The sequence below is a fragment of the Stomoxys calcitrans genome, chromosome 4, assembly GCF_963082655.1.
Source record: "Stomoxys calcitrans chromosome 4, idStoCalc2.1, whole genome shotgun sequence".
Taxonomy (NCBI): Eukaryota; Metazoa; Arthropoda; class Insecta; order Diptera; family Muscidae; genus Stomoxys; species Stomoxys calcitrans.
In genome coordinates this window covers 43340758-43361820 of record NC_081555.1, presented here as the reverse complement: position 1 = coordinate 43361820, position 21063 = coordinate 43340758, and positions in this window count along the sequence as shown.

The following is a 21063-nucleotide window of genomic DNA, read 5'->3' as shown; positions in this document are numbered from 1 at the left end:
GGGCCCAATATGAAAAAGATGTCGATGGACCTTACGCAACACACTGTCTCAAATTTTAACAAAATCGGTTAATAAATGTGGTTTTTATGGTCCTACGACCCTAAATAGGAGGATCGGTCTATATGGCAGCTATATCCAAATCTGGACCGATCTGCGCCATATTACAGAAGTATTCCAAGGGGCTTAACTAAACTCACTATCCCAAATTTCACCAAAATCGGATTATAAATGTGGCTTTTATGGGTCTAAGACCCTAAATATGAGGATCGGTCTATATGGCAGCTATATCCAAATCTGGACCGATCTGAGCCTAATTAACGAAACATGTCGAAGGGCCTAACATAACACACTGTCGCAAATTTCAGCAAAATCGGATAATAAATGTGACTTTTATGGGCCTAAGATCAAATCGGAGGATCGGCACCTATATCCAAAACTGGACCGATCTGCGACATATTGCAGAAGTATGTCAAGGGGCTTAATTTAACTAACTGTCCTAAATTTTGGCGACATCGGATAATAAATGCGCTTTTTATGACCCCAAAACCTTAAATTGAGAGACCGGTCTATACGGCGGCTATATCCAAATCTGAACCGATCGGGTCCAAATTGAAGAAAGATGTCGATGGACCTTACGCAACACACTGTGCCAAATTTTAACAAAATCGGGTAATAAATGTGGCTTTTATGGGCCTTAGACCCTAAATCGGAAGATCGGTCCATATGGCACCTATATCCAAAACTGGACCAATCTGCGGCATATTGCGGAAGTATACCAAGGGCCTTAGTTTAACTCACTATCCCAAATTTCAGCAAAATCGGATAATTAATATGGCTTTTATTGGGCCTAAGACCCTAAATCGGAGGATCGGTCCATATCCAAAACTGGACCAATCTGCGCCATATTGCAGAAGTATGCCAAGGTGCTTAATTTAACTCACTGTCGCAAATTTCAGCAAAATCGGATTATAAATGTGGCTTTTATGGGCCTAAGACCCTAAATCGGAGGATCGGTCTATATGGCACCTATATCCAAATCTGGACCGATCTGCGCCATATTGCAGAAGTATGCCAAGGGGCTTAACTAAACTCACTGTCCCAAATTTCAGCAAAATCGGATAATAAATGTGACTTTAATGGGCCTAAGACCCTAAATCGGAAGATCGGTCTATATGGCACCTATATCTAAATCTGGTCCGATCTAAGCCTTATTAACCAAGGATGTCGGAGGGCCTAACACAACTCACTGTCTCAAATTTTGGCAAAATCGGGTATTAAATGTGGATTTTATGGAGACATTTGCAAAATCACGTAGATCGGTAAAAAACCGCTTCCCCAGGATAAAAGGCCTGCATCTGCTGTATCCCCAGGCCTTTTATCCTGCGGAAGCATTTTTTCTCCGATCTACGTGATCTTGCAAATCTCTCTGTGGAAGTACTCACTTAATAGACAAGGCGGGATGATTCCCCCGAGGGACGCAATGAGGTCCCATATGCTTGAAGATGCGCGGGACCACTTGTTGATATACACACCTAGTAGAAACATTGGTGTAAGTCTTGTCGAATAGGCACCGGCTCTCTTCTAGCCTCTTTGCTCTTTGCATTTCCTTATCTAGCCTTTAGGTCTTATCTGGAGGCTCACATTTTTAACGTTCTACACCTGGTAAAGAAAGTATCAATAGCTCCATCCTCTTTTCACCATCCTTATCGTGATAACAGGCAGATGCCATTTTACAGGATTCTCATGTGCCCCACCATATGGCATATCGCACAGTTTCCAGTTATTACTCCTGCCAAAATGCTCAGAGAACTCTTACCGAAATCCAGCAAGTCCTTGGGTCTCCTTCGGTTGACGGCAACCCGAGTATTCTAGGAGCTTGGCATCACATGTACAAATTCCTGTCTTGCCACCAGCTTTGCAGTTGTCATCCCCTCTACACCATTTAGTAGTTAGTCAAATGGCACGATGTAAGATCAGCGACCCCTTCGCTGGCGGTGTCGATCCCATCCTTGCATATTCGAGCTGCTTCTCATATTCCGCAATCAAATCCTTTGCGGGATTTTACTAACTGCCCTCGAACCCAAGAATTGAGCGCCTTTACCTTCGGGTCGATCCGTTTTTCCAGAGTTATGAGGAAAAGCAAATACTCGTGGGTTTTTGGCATGTCTCCATGCCATCAGTAGGACCCTGTGCTGAAAATCCGTTCTAGTCCCGACAGAATAACTTCTGCAGCAGTACTGGAATGATTCCGTGCGATCCAGGCGATTCAAATGGCTAGAAAGTATGAATCTCAAAAACTTCTCATCTTCTCCTCTTCAGCGACTAAAACGGAGGAGACCTACTTAACCCATGGTACGACCAAGAGTTTCGAGATGCTACTGAAGCCAAGAATGCGGCATACAGAGCAACGCTGTAGCTACGCGCCAGATGAAGAAGAGGTATCGGGAGAAAAGGAGAGAAGAGAAACGTCTATTCCGCAGAAAGATGGAGGAAATGGAACGATGTGATTGAGAGCGAATTGAGTTGTACAGAAGTCAGAATGAAGTACGGAAATTCCACCAAAGAATTAAACATCGAACCGATGGCTTTGGTGCAGGCACATCCACCTGCAGAGACAAAGTAGGAAATCTGGCTACTGATACAGATTGTGTGTTAAGGATATGGAAAGTACATTTTACCCAGTTGCTAATATCCGATGATGGCGGCGAAGAGGATACCGCTGAACCAATCCCTGATGATGGTATAGAATGTTTATCGCATAGTCAGAATGAGGTCCAAGTAGCTGTGACCCGACTGAAGAACAACAAGGCAGCAAGAGCCGATGGTTTGCCCGAACTATTGAACTATTTAAGACCGGAAGCGACACGCTTATAAGGCGTATGCATCAGCTTGTCTGCGCAATCTGGCTAGAAGAACGCATATCCGATGATTGGAACCTCAGCATACTATGTCCCGTGTACAAGAAAGGAGACAAGACGGAATGTGCTAAAGGTTGTAAGAATAAGTCTCCCCATCGTCGCATGCAAGATACTCTCGAGCGTGCTGTGTGGAAGATTAAAACCTAAAGTCAATGGTTATAGACCGACGTGGACTATACTTGGCACAGTTATTGGAAGTCGTAACGGAAACCACGTACGAAACTTCAGCGAAATCGGACAAAAATTGTTAGGACTCAAGAAGTCAAATCGAAAAATCGGTTTATATGGCAGCTATATCAGGTTACAGACAAATTGGGCCATACTTAGCGCAGTTGTTGGAAGTTGTAACAAAACACCCTATGCAAAATTTCAGCATACTCGGGCAAAAACTGCGGCTTGTAAGGGCTCAAGAAGTCAAATCGGGAGATCGGTTTATATGGAAGCTATATTAGGTTATAGACCGATTTGGACTTGTTGTTGAAGGTCATAACAGAATACTTGGTGCAAAATTTCAGACAAATCGGACAAAAGTTATGGCTTCTAGGGTCTCAAGAAGTCAAATCGGGAGATCGGTTTATATGGGAGCTATATCTAAATCTGAACCGATATGGCCCATTTGCCATCCCCACAGACCTACATAAATATTAGGTATCTTTGCAAAAATTCAAACGGCTGGCTTAACGCGTTCGACCGCTATCGTGATTTCGACAGACGGACGGACATGGCTAGATCGACTCAGAGCGGTGAGACGAGTTTATGGGACGAATATTTCGAGGTGTTACAAACGGAATGAGTAGATTAGTATACCCCCATCCCATGATGGTGGGTATAAAAATATGCCATTATGAATTGTACGGGAAAGGACCAAACCACCTTCAAATTATATTCGTGAAGCTTGCAACTTTTTGACCGACTCAGAGGCATAGTCCATGCAAAAGATGATCATATCGAGCAAATATGCATGGATTCTAAGATTTAGATTACTTTCACACATTTTTGTCATTGAAATTAATAAAAAAAAATATTTTCACGCAAAAAATGTGGTCGTTTGAATTGGTAAAACTTCATTTCAGCTACCCTGTATGTAGTGTTTATAATCAAAGACCATATACCACATAATTTTTTTCAATTCTTATCGTTCTATGTCAACAAAACTTACCTTTTTTCCCAATTTTAATTGTTTTCTTTTCTTTTTAGGTAAATTGATACAAAAGCACTTGGCTTTAATTTTTGGTAAGTTAAATGACAGCTGGGAATACCTCGAAGGCAATATGTGATTTTGAAGTGGGGCTGGCAAAATTTGTGTACACATTTTTTTATACCCTCCACCATATGATGGGGGTTTACTAATTTCGTCACTCTGTTTGTAACACCTCGAAATATGCGTCTGAGACCCCATAAAATATATATATTGTTGATCGTGGTGACATTTTAAGTCGAACTAGCCATGTCCGTCCGTCTGCCCGAAAGTCTGTCCGTCCGTCCGTCTGTCTGTCGAAAGCCCGCTAACTTTTGAAGGAGTAAAGTTAGCCGCTTGAAATTTTGCACAAATACTTCTTATTAGTGTAGGTTGGTTGGGATTGTAAATGGGCAAAATCGGTCCATGTTTTGATATAGCTGCCATATAAACCGATCTTGGGTCTTGACTTCTTGAGGCACTTAAAGGCGCAATTCTTATTCGATTGCAATGAAATTTTGCACGACGTGTTTTGTTATGATATCCAACAACTGTGCCGAGCATGGTTCAAATCGGTTCATAACCTGATATAGCTGCCATATAGACCGATCTTCGGTCTTGACTTCTTGAGCCACTAGAGGGCGCAATTCTTATCCGATTTGAATGAAATTTTGCACAACGTGTTTTATTATGATATCCGACAACTGCGCAAAGTATGGTTTCAATCGGTCCATAACCTGGTATAGCTGTCATATAAACCGATCTTTTATCTTGACTTCTTGAGCATCTAGAGGGCGCAATTCTTATCCGATTTGACTTAAGTTTTTCACAAAGTGTTTTGATATAAATTCCAATAACTGTGCGAAGTTTGGTCCAAGTCGATCCATACCCTGATATAGCTGCCTCTAGAGGGCGCAATTCTTATCCAATTGGAATGAAGTTTTGCACAAAGTGTTTGATATCACTTCCAACAACTGTGCGAAGTTTGGTCCAAGTCGGTCCATACCCTGATATAGCTGCCATATAAACCGATCTTGGGTCTTGACTTCTTGAGCCACTAGAGGGCGCAATTCATATCCGATTTGAATGAAATTTTGCCCGAAGTAGTTTGTTATGATTTCCAACAACTGTGCCAAGTATGGTTCCAATCGGTCCATAACCTGATATAGCTGCCCTATAAACCGATCTTGGGTCTTGACTTCTTGAGCCTCTAGGTGGCGCAATTCTTAACCGATTGGAATGAAGTTTTGCATGACCTGTTTTGTTATGTTTTCCAGCAACTGTGCCAAATATGGTTTAAATCGGTTCATAACCTGATATAGCTGCCATATAAACCGATCTTGGTTTTTGACTTCTTGAGCTTCTAGAGGACACAATTCTTAACCGATTGGAATGAAGTTTTGCGTGACGTGCTTTGTTATGTTTTCCAGCAACTGTGCCAAATATGGTTTAAATCGGTTCATAACCTGATATAGCTGCCATATAAACCGATCTTGGGTCTTGACTTCTTGAGCCTTTAGGTGGCGCAATTCTTATCCAATTGGAATGACATTTTGCACGACGTGTTTTATTACGATTTTTAACAACTGTGCCAAGTATGGTTCAAATCGGTTTATAACCTGATATAGCTGCCATATAAACCGATCTTGGGTCTTGACTTCTTGAGCCACTAGAGGGCGCAATTCTTATTCGATTGCAATGAAATTGTGCACAACGTGTTTTGTTATGACATCCAACAACTGTGCTGAGTATGGTTCAAATCGGTTCATAACCTGATATAGCTCCCATATAGACCGATCTGGAGACTTGACTTCTTGAGCTTCTAGAGGGCGCAATTCTCGTCCGATTTGAATGATTTTGCACGTGGTGTTTTGGTATCACTTCCAACATATATGCGAAGTATGGTCCAAATCGGTCCATAACCTGATATAGCTGCCATATAAGCCGATGTGGGATCTTTAGTTCTTGAGCTTCTAGAGAGCGCAATTCTCATCCGACTTGTCACAACGGCTTCTCCCATGGCCTTCAACATGCGTTTGCAATATGGTCTGAAACGTTATTTAGCTTGACACAGCTCTAATATAAACCGATCTCCGATTTAGCTTCTTGAGCCCCGAATCGGACTATAACTTGATATAGCTCCTTCTCTTCCGTCCTCCTCCTCCGTCCTCCTCCTCCGTCCTCCTCTGTCCTCCTCCGTCCTCCTCCTCCGTCATCCTCCTCCGTCCTCCTCCTCCGTCCTCCTCCTCCGTCCTCCTCCTCCGTCCTCCTCCTCCGTCCTCCTCCTCCGTCCTCCTCCTCCGTCCTCCTCCTCCGTCCTCCTCCTCCGTCCTCCTCCTCCGTCCTCCTCCTCCGTCCTCCTCCTCCGTCCTCCTCCTCCGTCCTCCTCCTCCGTCCTCCTCCTCCGTCCTCCGTCCTCCTCCTCCGTCCTCCTCCTCCGTCCTCCTCCTCCGTCCTCCTCCTCCTTCCTCCTCCACCGTCCTCCTCCTACGTCCTCCTCCTCCGTCCTCCTCCTCCGTCCTCCTCCTCCGTCCTCCTTCTCCGTCCTCCTCCGTTCATTATTCTTTGTTTGCCTAAGAAGAGATGCCGAGAAAAGAACTCGACAAATGCGATCCATGGTGGAGGGTATCTAAAGTTCGGCCCGGCCGAATTCAATGCCTTTTTACTTGTTTAGCATAGTAATGGTCATTGAAGCTGGATAGGTTGCTGTTGTTGATTAGATAGCAAAATGATGTTCGATTCCAAACTTTCTTGAATTGGTCAGTTGTGGCTGATTTTACGTTCTCATTTCATAACCTTGATCAATAAAATCATTTTAAATGGCCCACTGTGCCAACTTTACTTCATATAAATACCTCGATTGATGATGCACTCAATTGGAAAATTACTTTTATAACTAAAACAGCAAAGGAAGGCTTGTGGAAGCAAGTGAGAAGAGGCCACAATTCCGTGCATGCTATTTTATTTCATGCTCTTTTTTAAATGAAAATAATTAACAGAAAATTTTTACGGAAGCTTTAGAAGCAGGCATAAGTTTTGAGCAGCAATTTGTGATGCCTCGTTACCTTGGGGCAATAACTAGCGGCAGTAGCATAATTAAAAAAAAAAAAAAAACAAAATGAATAGACGCTAAACGCCACGCTACACGAACATTAAGCTCTGCTATTTGCCACAAACACACACACAAGCATCAACATATGTTGAATGGCGCAGTTATATGAGTTGCAAGTTTTATGTGCCACTTTAGAGAGCAAAGTTCAAATGGGCCACTTGAAAGTCTATGATACTTGAGTCTGCATATTGTGTTTCTCCTATACATGGGGTTAGACTGTGTCTTGGCTTGGCTTATAGTCCTCTCTCGAGCTGTTTAGCCATCCATCCATGTCTGGATTTCCAGCAGATATGTTTTCCTAGATAATAGTCCACACTATCTTTGCTGTTAGAGTTCTGACGTTGGCCCGCTCGCTTCCCCATCTATTCCCTCACTTTTAGCATGGCATATTTATGCATAATCTTTGTTTGCATCTGACATTTTTAAGGCATCCCATAAAAATAGAAAAATCCACCCTCTGCCATGGGCGGAGGCTCCAAAAAGCCCCTGAACTTCAAAAAAATTTACTATCACAACAACAATGTTTTAAGGGAGCATTGCCTAAATGAAGGCAAGGCGAGGGCTAGCATAATGTCTAGGGTAAAAGGCCCTTAGTAAGAACTAGTAACAAGTTGTTGTTGTTGTAGCAGTGTCTAGTGTTCTATCTTTCGTCTGCTTGATTCTATTGAGTGGCCAGATCGTGGAACTCTACGATGGGGTGCGTCCAGAGGGATCTGGTTTTGAGACGATTGGGTCTGGCTGAGCAGTTAAACAGGTGACGTTTGTCCTGTGGTCTCTGTTTACAATCGGGACATATATCCTGCACGTTGGCATCAATCCTTGTTCTGTAGGAATTGAGGTGGCTGCATCTGCCCGATTCGCAATTGAGCCAGAACAACTCTGATTTGCCGAGGGAGGTCAATTTCTTTAGGTGCAATGGCAAGTGGTCGTTCTCCAAGGAATACATTCACCCGGTAGCTACTCACCGTATCTGCTAGCGTGTCTGCATGAATGTAGTCTAGGCCCGCTTGATACGCCGCTTAATCTAGAGGTTCTCTCTTTTAGCGCTGGACCTCACGCTCTAGATCATGTTCTGGTTGAACGCCTATCCACAAGATGATGATTTGGATGATCTCTGCGATAACTGCCCAGAAGGTATTGCTTAGACAGTCTTCGCACGGATAGGATCTTTGTCTCCTGATGGGGGTGACCCACGTGTGAACTGACTGGAGACAGCCCGTCGTAGTTCGAAGAGCGGCATTCTGACAGATCTGTATTGCACCGCATTTCACAAACTTGGCGGGACCACACTGGCGCTGTATAACTTACCACAGACCGACCAATGAACGTGGTCAATAAGATTTCCGGCAAGTGACTTGAGGACCTTGTTTCCACTTTTGGCTTTACCGCAAACTGCTATGGCATGTGAGGAGAATTTGTAAGAACTCTCAAATGTGACACCAAGTATTTTGGGACACCTAATATTCGGAATCATTTCTCCATCGACCATCACAGTCAGCTCAGTATTCACCTCACGCATATTTGTAGTGAACAATGTGTAGGCCACCGTATCGCAGAGGTTAGCATGTCCGCCTATGACGCTGAACGCCTGGGTTCGAATCCTGGCGAGACCACCAGAAAAAATTTTCATCGGTGGTTTTCCCCTCCCAATGCTGGCAACATTTGTGAGGTACAATGCCATGTAAAACTTCTCTCCAAAGATATGTAGCACTGCGGCACGCCGTTCGGACTCGGCGAACGGCGTGAATCGGACTGCACTCATTGATAGGTGAAAAGTGTGCCCCTGTACCTTAGTGGAATGTTCATGGGCAAAATATGCAAATTTGCAATGTGGCTGAAGATTTGGTGGGAGATATCTTCAGATTTCTTGCAGCGAAATAAGAGGCAATTTCGTTGAGTTAGATGTTTAACCTATCGCAGATGTCATCAATGGGTGGGGGCCTGACGCCGTGATCGTACGATTTTCCGCATATACTTTCAAGACATCGCCAATACGTCCCTCCAGCCAGGCCTGAAACAGTGGGTGGCGAATTTTCTGTGTAGTTGCCAGTTATTTGTGGAACGACGGCATATAGGTCTGGAAGGGGTGGAATGGAGGATAGATAGAGGTTAAACAGTGCCCGAGATATCACCCCGCCTTGGGGAACTCCCTGTTTCACTCTACGGTATTTCGATTTCTTGTCCCAAAATTCCACAAATGACTGGCGACCACACAGATAATTCGCAACTCAGCGTTTCGGGCCTGGCTGGAGGGACGTATTGGCGATGTCTTCAAAGAGTTTGGGATGGCTGACCGTGTCGAATGCCTTCGATAGGTCCAGTGCCACGAGGACTGTTCTACCTCAGGGCCTGGGCTGATTAAAGCCACGGCAAATGTGTGCGATGGCATGCAGTGCAATTTTTGTGCTATACAGTCTTCCAAAATCCATGCTGATTCTCGGCGAATGGAAATTCTCCAAAGAGCTTCTTTGCTACTGGTAAGTGTCTTGGCTACTGGTGAGAGTAAGTAGATCGGTCTAAACGACTCCTCCTTACTTGGATCCTTTCCAGCTTTCAGTAGTGGGATCACTCCGTCCTATCTTAGGGCCTGGGCTGATTGAAGCTATGGCAAATGTGTGCGGTGATGGCATGCAGAGCAGTTGTTGTGCTATGCAGTTCTCAAAATCCATGCTAATTCTCGGCGAATGGAAATTCTCCAAAGATGCTCGGGGGGAGTCTTTGCTACTGGTAAGTGTCTTGGCTACTGGTGAGAGTAGGGAGTTCCGTCTGTACGACTCCCCCTTATTTGAATCCTTTCCAGGCTTCAGTAGCAGGATCACTCTGCCCATCTTCCAGACATCGGGAACTGAAAGAGTGTTCAAAGACAGGTTGAGGACCGTTGTAAGGTACTCAACTCCAGTTAAATCCAGATTCTTCAGCATCAGTGTAGAGATTCCGACGGGGCCCAACGCCTTGAATGACTTGGCGCCACGGATGATATTCGTCCACTTCGTCCACGGTAAATTGTGATGGCTGCTCTTCGGCTCGGAGACCACGGATACGGCGAATGGCTCTCCTCCTAGCCTGGTCACTCTCGGGATGTACAATAAATCGGTGATGGAAATTCTCCTACGAGGCTCGATAGGAGTAGTCCCTTATTCGACTTGGCTAGTGGTGAGAGTAGGCAGATCGGTCTGTATGACTCCCCCTTACTCGGATCCTTTCCAGGCTTTAGTAGCGGGATCACTCTGCCCATCTTCCAGACATCGGTTACTATGAGAGTATTCAAAGACAGGAGGTCGAAGGGTCTCAACTCCAGTTAAATTCAGATTCTTCAGCATCAGTGTAGAGATTCCGTCGGGGCCTAGGACCTTGAATGACTTGGCGCCACGAATAATATTCGTAACTTCGTCCACCGTAGATTTTGATGGCTACTCGGAGATCACGGATACGATGAATGGCTCTCCTCCAAACCCTGTCACTCTCGGGATGCACAGGAAATTGACGGTTGAACAACCTGGCGCACCTCTTCGGATCAGTTACGGTAACGTGGCCAAAAGTGACTGAGATCCTGTCGTCCCTTCTACCAGGGTTCGAGAGTGACTTAACGGTAGACCACAACTTACCCAAACCGGTACCTAACCGGGGTTCAAGAGTGACTTAACAGTAGACCACAACTTGCCCAAACCGGTACCTAAGTTACATTGCTTCCAATGTTCCAGCCACAAATGCCGCTTATGTTCGTTGACTACCCTGGTAATATCCAGACTCAGCTCGCCGATTCTGGGGCTAGTGGGGTGCGTGCAAAGAATCCTATCACGCTCGTCTGCGAGTACCACTGTCTCCGCACTTGGAGTATTCGACCGTCTGGTATAAAGCGAGAGGCTGCCGCGTTAATGACGTCTCGGAATTTCTTCTCGACCACTAGCACATCCGAGGGGGGTGGCTGTTCATTGAAGCGGCGATTGGTGTACTTTTGAAGCCGACCTAATTGGTCTTCTTTTGATTGATAAACGTTCGGGGGCCAGAGGTAGTGGTCTGATCCCAAAGAAATGACGGCTTGCCGGGATAAGTCACTCAGGAGATCAGGGACTGCAATGGAAATGTCTGGCGTACTGCTGCACCTCCTCGTAATCCTAGTGGGGATATCCTCATTCACCGTGCAAAACGTGGAGTCTTTAATCTGCTCTGCCAAAGCTATGCCACGCTGGTCGTTACCTAAGGAAAAATGCCATGAAACTTGATGCGCATTAAAGTCTCCTGGAACCAGACGTTTATGGCCAGAGAGTAGCCCACTTGTAAGCCTGGCAGTTGATTGGGACACAGCTACCAACCGGCGGTATGTACACGTTGTATAGCTCTATCTCGGCAGTAGCCATGCACTCCATGTAGGGGTCACTAACGCCAGACGCGGGCGAAATGAGTCTATACAGAGGCATAAGATGTATCGTTAAATTCAGTGTCAGCTCAGATGGTGTCGTCCTCAGTGCGGCTGTGATGCATAAACTAGCTATCCTTTGGATTCTGTTAAGTATTGAACAATAGGTGGACTTTTGAAGTGCCGTCCACCAGACCACAACACCATATAGCATTATAGGTATGACGACTGCAGTATATACCCAATGTAGGGGCATAAGAAGTAGCATTTAGTTCAGTGCATCAGTGTCGTCCTAAGTGCGGCGGTGATGCACAAACAAGCCATCCTTTGGATTCTGTTAAGTATTGAACAATAGGTGGACTTTTGAAGCGCCATTCACCAGACCACAACACCATATAGCATTGTAGGTATGACATCTGCAGTATATACCTAATGCATGACACGTGGTCTGAACCGCCCAACTTTTGCCAAAGGCTCTCTGTTCAAGGGCAAAATTTGCATTTGATTCGTTTATATGGGAGCTGTGCTAGGTTATGCACCTATACAGGCAATATGTAAGGCCTTGACATGCTAGACCCCTTTTTAATCCTTCCGTGTACAAGTTTAGCACACCTACACAAGTCCTCTAACTCATGTGCAGAAACGAAGGAAACTACAATGCCATCGTAAATGTCTCAAACACGGTGTTACCACTTTAAGTAAATTATGCCCTCTGCTTGGGTTTCACAACACAATGACTAAGGCTGTGACTCTAGACCGCCATATAGTTTGCCAACTACTCTGTGTCATGTGAGTAGAGTGCCAGGATACCATGTTGAGAGCTGTACCAGCCAAGACCTCCTAGAGCAGGGAGGGGTTTTTAATGCCTTAAGAGAGCGGCAAAATTATTATGCGGAATATTCTCCAAGAACCAAAGCACATAAAAAACACTCTAAAGTTTTAAAAAATTTCTTTTTGTCTACAACAAACGAATTTTGAAAGTTTTGCCCACACATTTAAGGTGTAGTAGTTGTTGGCTTTCGATGCATGCAACCGGAAAGCATTTTTCACCAACAGCAAGAGGCAACAGTATGAAAAAAGATGAACAAGAACAATGAAAAAAAAATCGGAAAATAAAATCGTTGGTAAACAATGATTTTTTTTTGTGGCAATTGCAAAGCCAAACTAACTCTGCTCTAAAGTGCTGAGTGGAGGGCGGGTGTAGAGTCAAAAACTATTAAAAACTTTTTTTTTATTTTTTCGTGGAAAGAAGAAAATCGTGACTGCCCTAGAGGATGGGTAAATCAAAGAGAAACTTTTGTTTGTGACCTCATCACAGAGACTGCAGCAGCAGCACGATGTCAAAAACTCTAAAACGATTTTGCCATACACCAAAGGAAATAATGATAGGGTAATAGATAACCTAACCTAACCTATCTTTATAACCTCCACCATAGGATGGGGGTATACTAATTTCGACATTCTGTTTGTAACTCCTCGAAATATTCGTCTAAGAGCCCATCAAGCAGATATATTTCTGATCGAAAGCACGCCAACTTTCGAAGAATTAAAGGTAACCGCTTGAAATCTGGCACAAATAGTTCTCATAGGCGTAGGTCTGTTGGGATTAAAAATGGGCCATATCGGTCCATAACCTGACATAGCTGTCATATAAACCGATCTGGGGTCTTGACTTCTTGAGCCTATAGAGGGCGCAATTCCTATCCGATTCGGCCGAAATTCTGCACGAGATGTTTCGTCAGGACTAACAACAACTTGCTAAGTATGGTTGACATCAGTCTATAACCTGACATAGCTGCCATATAAACCGATCTGGGGTCTTGACTTCTTGAGCCTATAGAGGGCGCAATTCCTATCCAATTCGGCAGACATTTTGCACGAGGTGTTCCGTCATGACTTCCAAAAACTGTGCTTAGTATGTTTCAAATCGGTTATAAACTATGTAGCTGCCATATAAACCGATCTTGAATCTTGACTTCGTGAGCTACTAGAGGGCGCAATTCCTATCCGATTCGGCTGAAATTCTGTACGAGATGTTCCGTCATGACTTCCAACAACTGTGCAAAGTATGGATTAACTCGGTCCATAACCAGATGTAGCTGCCTTATAAACCGATCTTGAATCTTGACTTCTTGAGCCAATAGAGGACGCAATTCTTATCCGATTTTGCTGAAATTTTCTGTGAGTACCGGGTGGACTCGGTCCTTAGAGATTAAATAAACCATATGCTAAGGAACAGTTAGATAAATTGTGTGTCCCTTGGCTAAATATAGGGGAGAAAGTGGCATAGGGCACGCCACAGGGGGGGCATTTTATCGCCACTCCTATCGATGACCACCATAAATGACCTATTACGGATGCTGACTGAGGAGGGATTTGAACCCGCCTGCTACGCAGACATACATAAGGGCCGAAAGGGTCTTGCATATGGCATATGACTGGCCTAGACCCAGTGGTCTCAATGTAAACCCAGAGAAGACTGAAATATGCCTGTTCACGAGGAAGACGAAGGTGGGTCAATTTAACGCACCATGTGTCCTCAATAAGACGACTTCGGTATCTGACCAGGTCAAATACTTAGGTGTGATCTTGGACAGGAAACTGAATTGGAAGTGTGTGACACTTCCAAAAGCGTACTGAGAAGGCTCACAGATGTTGGGCACTATGTAGATGGGCCGTAGGCTCGAAATGGGGCCTGAATCCTAGGATAGTCCACTGGCTCTACAGGAGCATGATAAGAGCAGTAATTACTTACGCCTCAGTCGTTTAATGGACTGCAACATAAGGACCATACAACAGGTTCAGAGAACATGTTGTCTTGGCATAGGTGGAGCGATGAGGACCAACCCCACTAGGTCACTGGAGACTATTCTAGATATCCTACCCATGGATATACAGATTAAGTGTTAGGCAGCCACTGCGGCTATGAGACTTAAGGCGATGGGAGAATGTATTGAGGATGGGAGCAGCTCATACCATCGCGGTATAATTGAGGCGACGATAGGAAAACTGGAAAGTTTTCGATCGGATACCTGAAGAGGTTACCGATCGGATACCTGAAAAGGTTTCCGATCGGATACCTTGAAATGAACCTTGAAGTCGAGTGAGAGGCACTGCTGCCATCGGCACCGTCTTGGATTGACGGAACTCTAGTATTGCCATCTGGAAGATCATGTTACACGGATGGATCAAAGCTAGAGGACAGAATGGGCCTGGGGGTTTACATTGAGAACCCAGGGAATGAGATTTGTTTTAGACTGCCTGACCATAATACGGTCCTGCAGGCGGAGATCCGGGCGATCACTGAATGCATGAAGTGCTGTGGTGCTTACGAGAGGACGTCGATTGTGAACATCTTTACTGACAGTAATATTGCCATAAGGGCAATAACAATCAGGACGGTAAGGCCACGAAAAGTCTTGCAGTGTAAGAAGGAGATGAACAACTTCTCTGAGGATGAGAAAAATCAGCATCGTTTGGGTGCCGGGCCTTAACGGAGTAAGGGGAAATAAAAGGGCAGACGATTTGGCGGTGAAGACCAGAGGATTGCCGTCAATAAACTTGGTTAACCCGAAGTCTTTCGGGTCGACGCAGTCCGAGTTAAGGGAGTGGGCGACGAATGCTCATGCAACATTGTGGAACAGCGAAACGGTCGGTAAGACGGCGGAAATCCTATGGGAGGATCCAGATCTCGTGAGAGGACGAGGGTATTACTGAAAGGAAGCAAGAAGGAGGTCATAGCTATTAGCTATAGCTATTGGTATCATAACGGGACACATAGGACTACGAGCTCACTTATGTAAAATCGGTGCGTGAAGTGATAGCATGGGTAGGGCATGCGGGGAAGATGATGAGACGTTGGAGCATTTCCTTTAGTCATTGCCGGGCTTTCGCGTCTAATAGATACCGGCACTTAGGTGGGGACACAATATCAGACATAAACCAACCAAGGGGGAGTGGCATTGAAAACAATTAAGGATTTTGTAAGTAGCAAGGAATTCCTAACTTAAAATTTTCTTTTTAGAGGTTACTTTCTAGTTTTTAGAGCGCACAACAAGTCAATTACTGGCTTAGGTGTATGTCCATAGTGGCATGGGGCGGATTAATATCTGCAGCCTCTTTTCAACGTAACCAAACCTGAAATAGCTCCCATGTAAACCGGTCTCTCGACGACTACCACAATATCTAAGATGTTTGGTCGAAATCGGTTCAGATTCAGATATATCTTCCCTATATATATTCGACAGATTTTGTGTAATTTGCAATAATGTTGTCATTTATCAACCATAGTCATTACATTTTGAACATATTTGCTCGAAATTTGATACGGATTTTTATTAAACCATTGATCGCCCTATAGGGGCTCAAAAAGTAAAATAGAGAGATCGTTTCGTATGGGACCTGTATCAGGCAATAAATCGATTCAGACCATAATAACAACGTATGTTGATGGTCATGAGAGGATCCGTCGTACAAAATATCCTTCAAATCGGTTAAGAATTGCGCCCTCTAGTGGCTCAAGAAGTCAAGATTCAAGATCGGTTTTAATGGCAGCTATATCAAAACATGGACCGATATGGCCCATTTACAATCCCAACCGACCTACACTAATAAGAAGTATTTGGGCAAAATTTCAAGCGGGGTCTCTGGGGGGGTCTCTGACGAATATTTCGAGTAGTTACAAACAGAATGACGAAATTAGTATACCCTTATCGTATGGTGGAGGGTATAAAAAGTAGGTGGCGGATGCCAGCTGAAATTCACTCGGCTTCACTCTCAATCCATCATTTTACTTTAGCCTCCAGTTCAAAATTTCTCAGCTGGCAATTCATTGACTCCTGCTGCCTTATTACTTTTTGGTCGTGCGTCTTCGTTTTTTGCCAAATTCCCACTAAATATCCTGCTTGGACTTCTAGGAATGCTCAGATGGTAAGCTATCGGCAGCTGATGCTTTATTGTTATTTAGCCAGGCTACTGTCATTTTAGACCCGCACATGACATTTAAAGGGTGATTTTTAAGCTATCATCTTTTTGGCAAAACTGTTTTCAACAGCTCACGCCCGTTTCGTGTTTTGTTTCACATTCACACATCTTCAGTTTGGTCTATAATTTAACCATGAATCGTGTTACAAACGAACAATGCTTGCAAATTATTGAATTTTATAAACAACATGCGTGCTCTGATCGCGCGCTTCTTCCATTCCATCGACGCAGCTCAGTTTTGGCTCAATGGGTATGTAAGTAAGCAGAATTGTCGATTTTGGGGTGAAGATTAGACAGAATCATTGCAAGTGCTACCAATGCATCCAGAAAAAGTCACAGTTTGGTGTGGTTTATAGGTTGGTGGCATCATTGGACCGTACTTCTTCAAAGATAATGCGAATCGTAACGTAACTGATATCCAATATTTTTTGCATAAAATGCAAGAGCTTGACTTGCATGACATGTGGTTTCAACAAGACGGTGCCACATGCCACACAGCATGCGTAATAATGGTTTTATGAAGAGTGGAGTTCGGTGAAAATTTTTATACAGGTTCGGGACCGGTCGTGCGATTTAACGCCTTTGGACTTTTTTTGTGTGGGGCTATGTTAAAGCTCATGTCCATACAGACAGTCCCACTTCAATTGACGCATTGAAAGACAACATTAAACCATTTATTCGTGAGAAACCGGTCGGATGGACCATTTAAAGGCGCAGTTACGGTTAACATTTGCATGAAATAATCTTCAAACATCAAATTATATGGACCGTACTATCGTTTCAAATAAAATTTAATGCATTTCTTTTTTGAAAAACTTTCCTATCACCTTTTATTGGATTGCCCAAAAAGTAATTGCGGATTTTTCATATAGTCGGCGTTGACAAATTTTTTCAACGGCTTGTGACCCTGTAATTGCATTCTTTCTTCTGTCAGTTATCAGCTGTTACTTTTAGCTTGCTTTAGAAAAAAAGTGTAAAAAAAGTATATTTGATTAAAGTTCATTCTAAGTTTTATTAAAAATGCATTTACTTTCCTTTAAAAAATCCGCAATTACTTTTTGGGCAACCTAGAAAAATTCGGTTCGATTCTTTCCATAACCCGGTATGAAGCCAATATAAGCCTTTCTTACCCTCTGGATGACCTTCTGTTGAGTTTGTCGCTTGTGGTCAGCCATGATTGTACGCCTCTGATTTTTCGGTACCCAAAAAATATACCATTCGTTTTCTTCTTTCCTTCCCTGTTTTATTTTCCATTTCCTCTTTCTTTCCCTTCATGAGTTGATGGAAGGGAACAGCGAAAGAAAATCTTACAAATAAGCATATTTTTGTTACCTTAAGGTATGGGCGCATCTTTTTCCGTCATCATTAAATCTTGCAATTCCCTTCATTATTACACAGAAAGACGATATCAAGAAGACGGTTTCATCTCACCCGTTTCGTTCACACTTTGGCAGTTTGGGAGCATTGAAACGCGTTTGCATGAAATCCCCATCATTAACCTTAAATTGGTCTGGGGGGCTAAACGCAAATGGCAAATGTTAATGGGCATTCTAAATGCTTTGGGGAGTAAGTTTATGAGACTGGCGGCATTGGAAGTAGCTGCTGTCCGTCCCTACATACAAAAGCCCTTACTCACCATTAACACAAATACACCAACACACGCTCAAACCCCTGTCTGCATATGCTCATCTTACGCAAGGATATGGTGGCAATTTAAGCAAAATCCTTTGCATTAGGTCGTTTGCATGCGAAGATGCCAATTAAAGATGAAACCAAAAGTACTGTCTATAAATACTTTTATACTCAAATTGCTGCCATATGCCCAGGCAAAGGTACTAAAATCTGTTGGCGGCAGCCTGAATGATGTGCTTATCATTATCGTATGTCTAACAAGATTTTTTTTTACTTCGGATTTTTGAACACATGTGCCACCACCGTGGCAACACGTATGAATGCCCTGCTCAGCTCAGTGATGTTCAATAACGTAGAACATTTGGATGAAATCGACATCGAAAGCCAAAGACATCATTATCGAAGCAGTGTCATGGCTTAAGAGATGAAAATAGGATCAACTCGATAATTAAATATTTTCAGATATTTCATGGCGGATTAGATTTCTAGGCGAACAATGAGCGCACCGAAGACCTTGAAATGAATGAGAACATAAAAATTCTGGGAATTTTTCGCAAAATAAACTTTCCAATTACTAGGGAATGTATACAAAGGCCAATTTAGGCAATTTTCCACATATGCGAGTACCTTAAGTAAAAGGAAATTTTGTATTTATTTGGATAAGAATTGATGGCTGTGGGTGTTCAAGAAGTCAAAAGTAGAGCTAAACAAGTAAGAGCGTGCTAAGTTCGGCCGGGCAGAATCTTATATACCCTCCGCCATGGATCGCATCCGTCGAGGTCTTTGTGTATCTCTTTTTAGGCAAACAAAGAATAATGAACGGAGGAAGAGGAGGAGGAGGAGCTTTATCAAGTTATAGTCCGATTCGGGTGCCAAATCGGATGAGAATTGCGCTCACTAGAGGCTCAAGAAGTCAAGACCCAAGATCGGTTTTTATGACAGCTAAAGGGTGATTTTTTTGAGGTTAGGATTTTCATGCATTAGTATTTGACAGATCACGTGGGATTTCAGACATGGTGTCAAAGAGAAAGATGCTCAGTATGCTTTGACATTTCATCATGAATAGACTTACTAACGAGCAACGCTTGCAAATCATTGAATTTTATTACAAAAATCAGTGTTCGGTTCGAAATGTGTTCAAATTTTGACAAATTTTGTTCAGCGATGAGGCTCATTTCTGGTTGAATGGCTACGTAAATAAGCAAAATTGCCGCATTTGGAGTGAAGAGCAACCAGAAGCCGTTCAAGAACTGCCCATGCATCCCTAAAAATGCACTGTTTGGTGTGGTTTGTACGCTGGTGGAATCATTGGACCGTATTTTTTCAAAGATGCTGTTGGACGCAACGTTACGGTGAATGAACACATTTCGAACCGAACACTGATTTTGGTAATAAAATTCAATGATTTGCAAGCGTTGCTCGTTAGTAAGTCTATTCATGATGAAATGTCAAAGCATACTGAGCATCTTTCTCTTTGACACCATGTCTGAAATCCCACGTGATATGTCAAATACTAATGCATGAAAATCCTAACCTCAAAAAAATCACCCTTTATATCAGGTTATGGACCGATTTGAACCTTATTTGGCACAATTGTTGGAAGTCATAACAAAACACGTCGTGCAAAATTTCATTCCCATCGGATAAGAATTGCGCCCTCTAGAGGCTCAAGAAGTCAAGACCCATGATCGGTTTATATGGCAGTTATATCTGGTTATGGGCCGATTTGGACCATACTTGGCATACTTGTTGGAAGTCATAGCGAAACACGTCGTGCAAAATTTCAGTCAAATTGGATGAGAATTGCGCCCTCTAGAGGCTCAAGAAGTCAAGACCCAAGATCGGTTTTTATGACAGCTATATCAGGTTATGGACCGATTTGAACCTTATTTGGCACAATTGTTGGAAGTCATAACAAAACACGTCGTGCAAAATTTCATTCCCATCGGATAAGAATTGCGCCCTCTAGAGGCTCAAGAAATCAAGATCCCAGATCGGTTTATATGGCAGTTATATCTGGTTATGGACCGATTTGGACCATACTTGGCATACTTGTTGGAAGTCATAACAAAACACGTCGTGCAAAATTTCAGTCAAATTAGATGAGAATTGCTCCCTCTAGAGGCTCAAGAAGTCAAGACCCAAGATCGGTTTATATGGCAGCTATATCAGGTTATGGACCGATTGAAACCATACTCTGCACAGTTATTGGATACCATAACAAAATACTTCTTGCAAAAATTTATTCAAATCGGATAAGAGTTGCGCCCTCTAGAGGCTCAAGAAGTCAAGACCCAAGATCGGTTTATATGGCAGCTATATCAGATTATGGACCGATTTGAACCATACTTGGCATACTTGTTGGAAGTCATAACAAAACACGTCGTGCAAAATTTCAGTCAAATTAGACGAGAATTGCTCCCTCTAGAGGCTCAAGAAGTCAAGACCCAAGATCGGTTTATATGGCAGCTATATCAGATTATGGACCGATTTGAACCATACTTCTCACAGTTGTTGGAAGTAATATCAAAACACGTCGTGCAAAATTTCATTCAAATCGGATAAGAATTGCGCTCTCTAGAGGCTCAAGAAATCAAGACCCAAGATCGGTTTATATGGCAGCTATAACAAAACATGAACCAATATGGCCCATTTGCAATCCCAGCCGACCCAAACCAATCGAGGTGTTACAAACAGAATGACGAAATTAGTATACCCCCATGCTATGGTCGAGGGTATAAAAAGGTTAAAGAGCAAAGCGCATTCTACTTGTCCTCAATGACTGAAGTCATAGAAAAAGAAATTATTCAAAATTTCGGTCAAATCGGTTGTTAAGGGCGTACTCTAGGGATTCAGGAGGTACAAACGGAAGATGGGTTTCAAT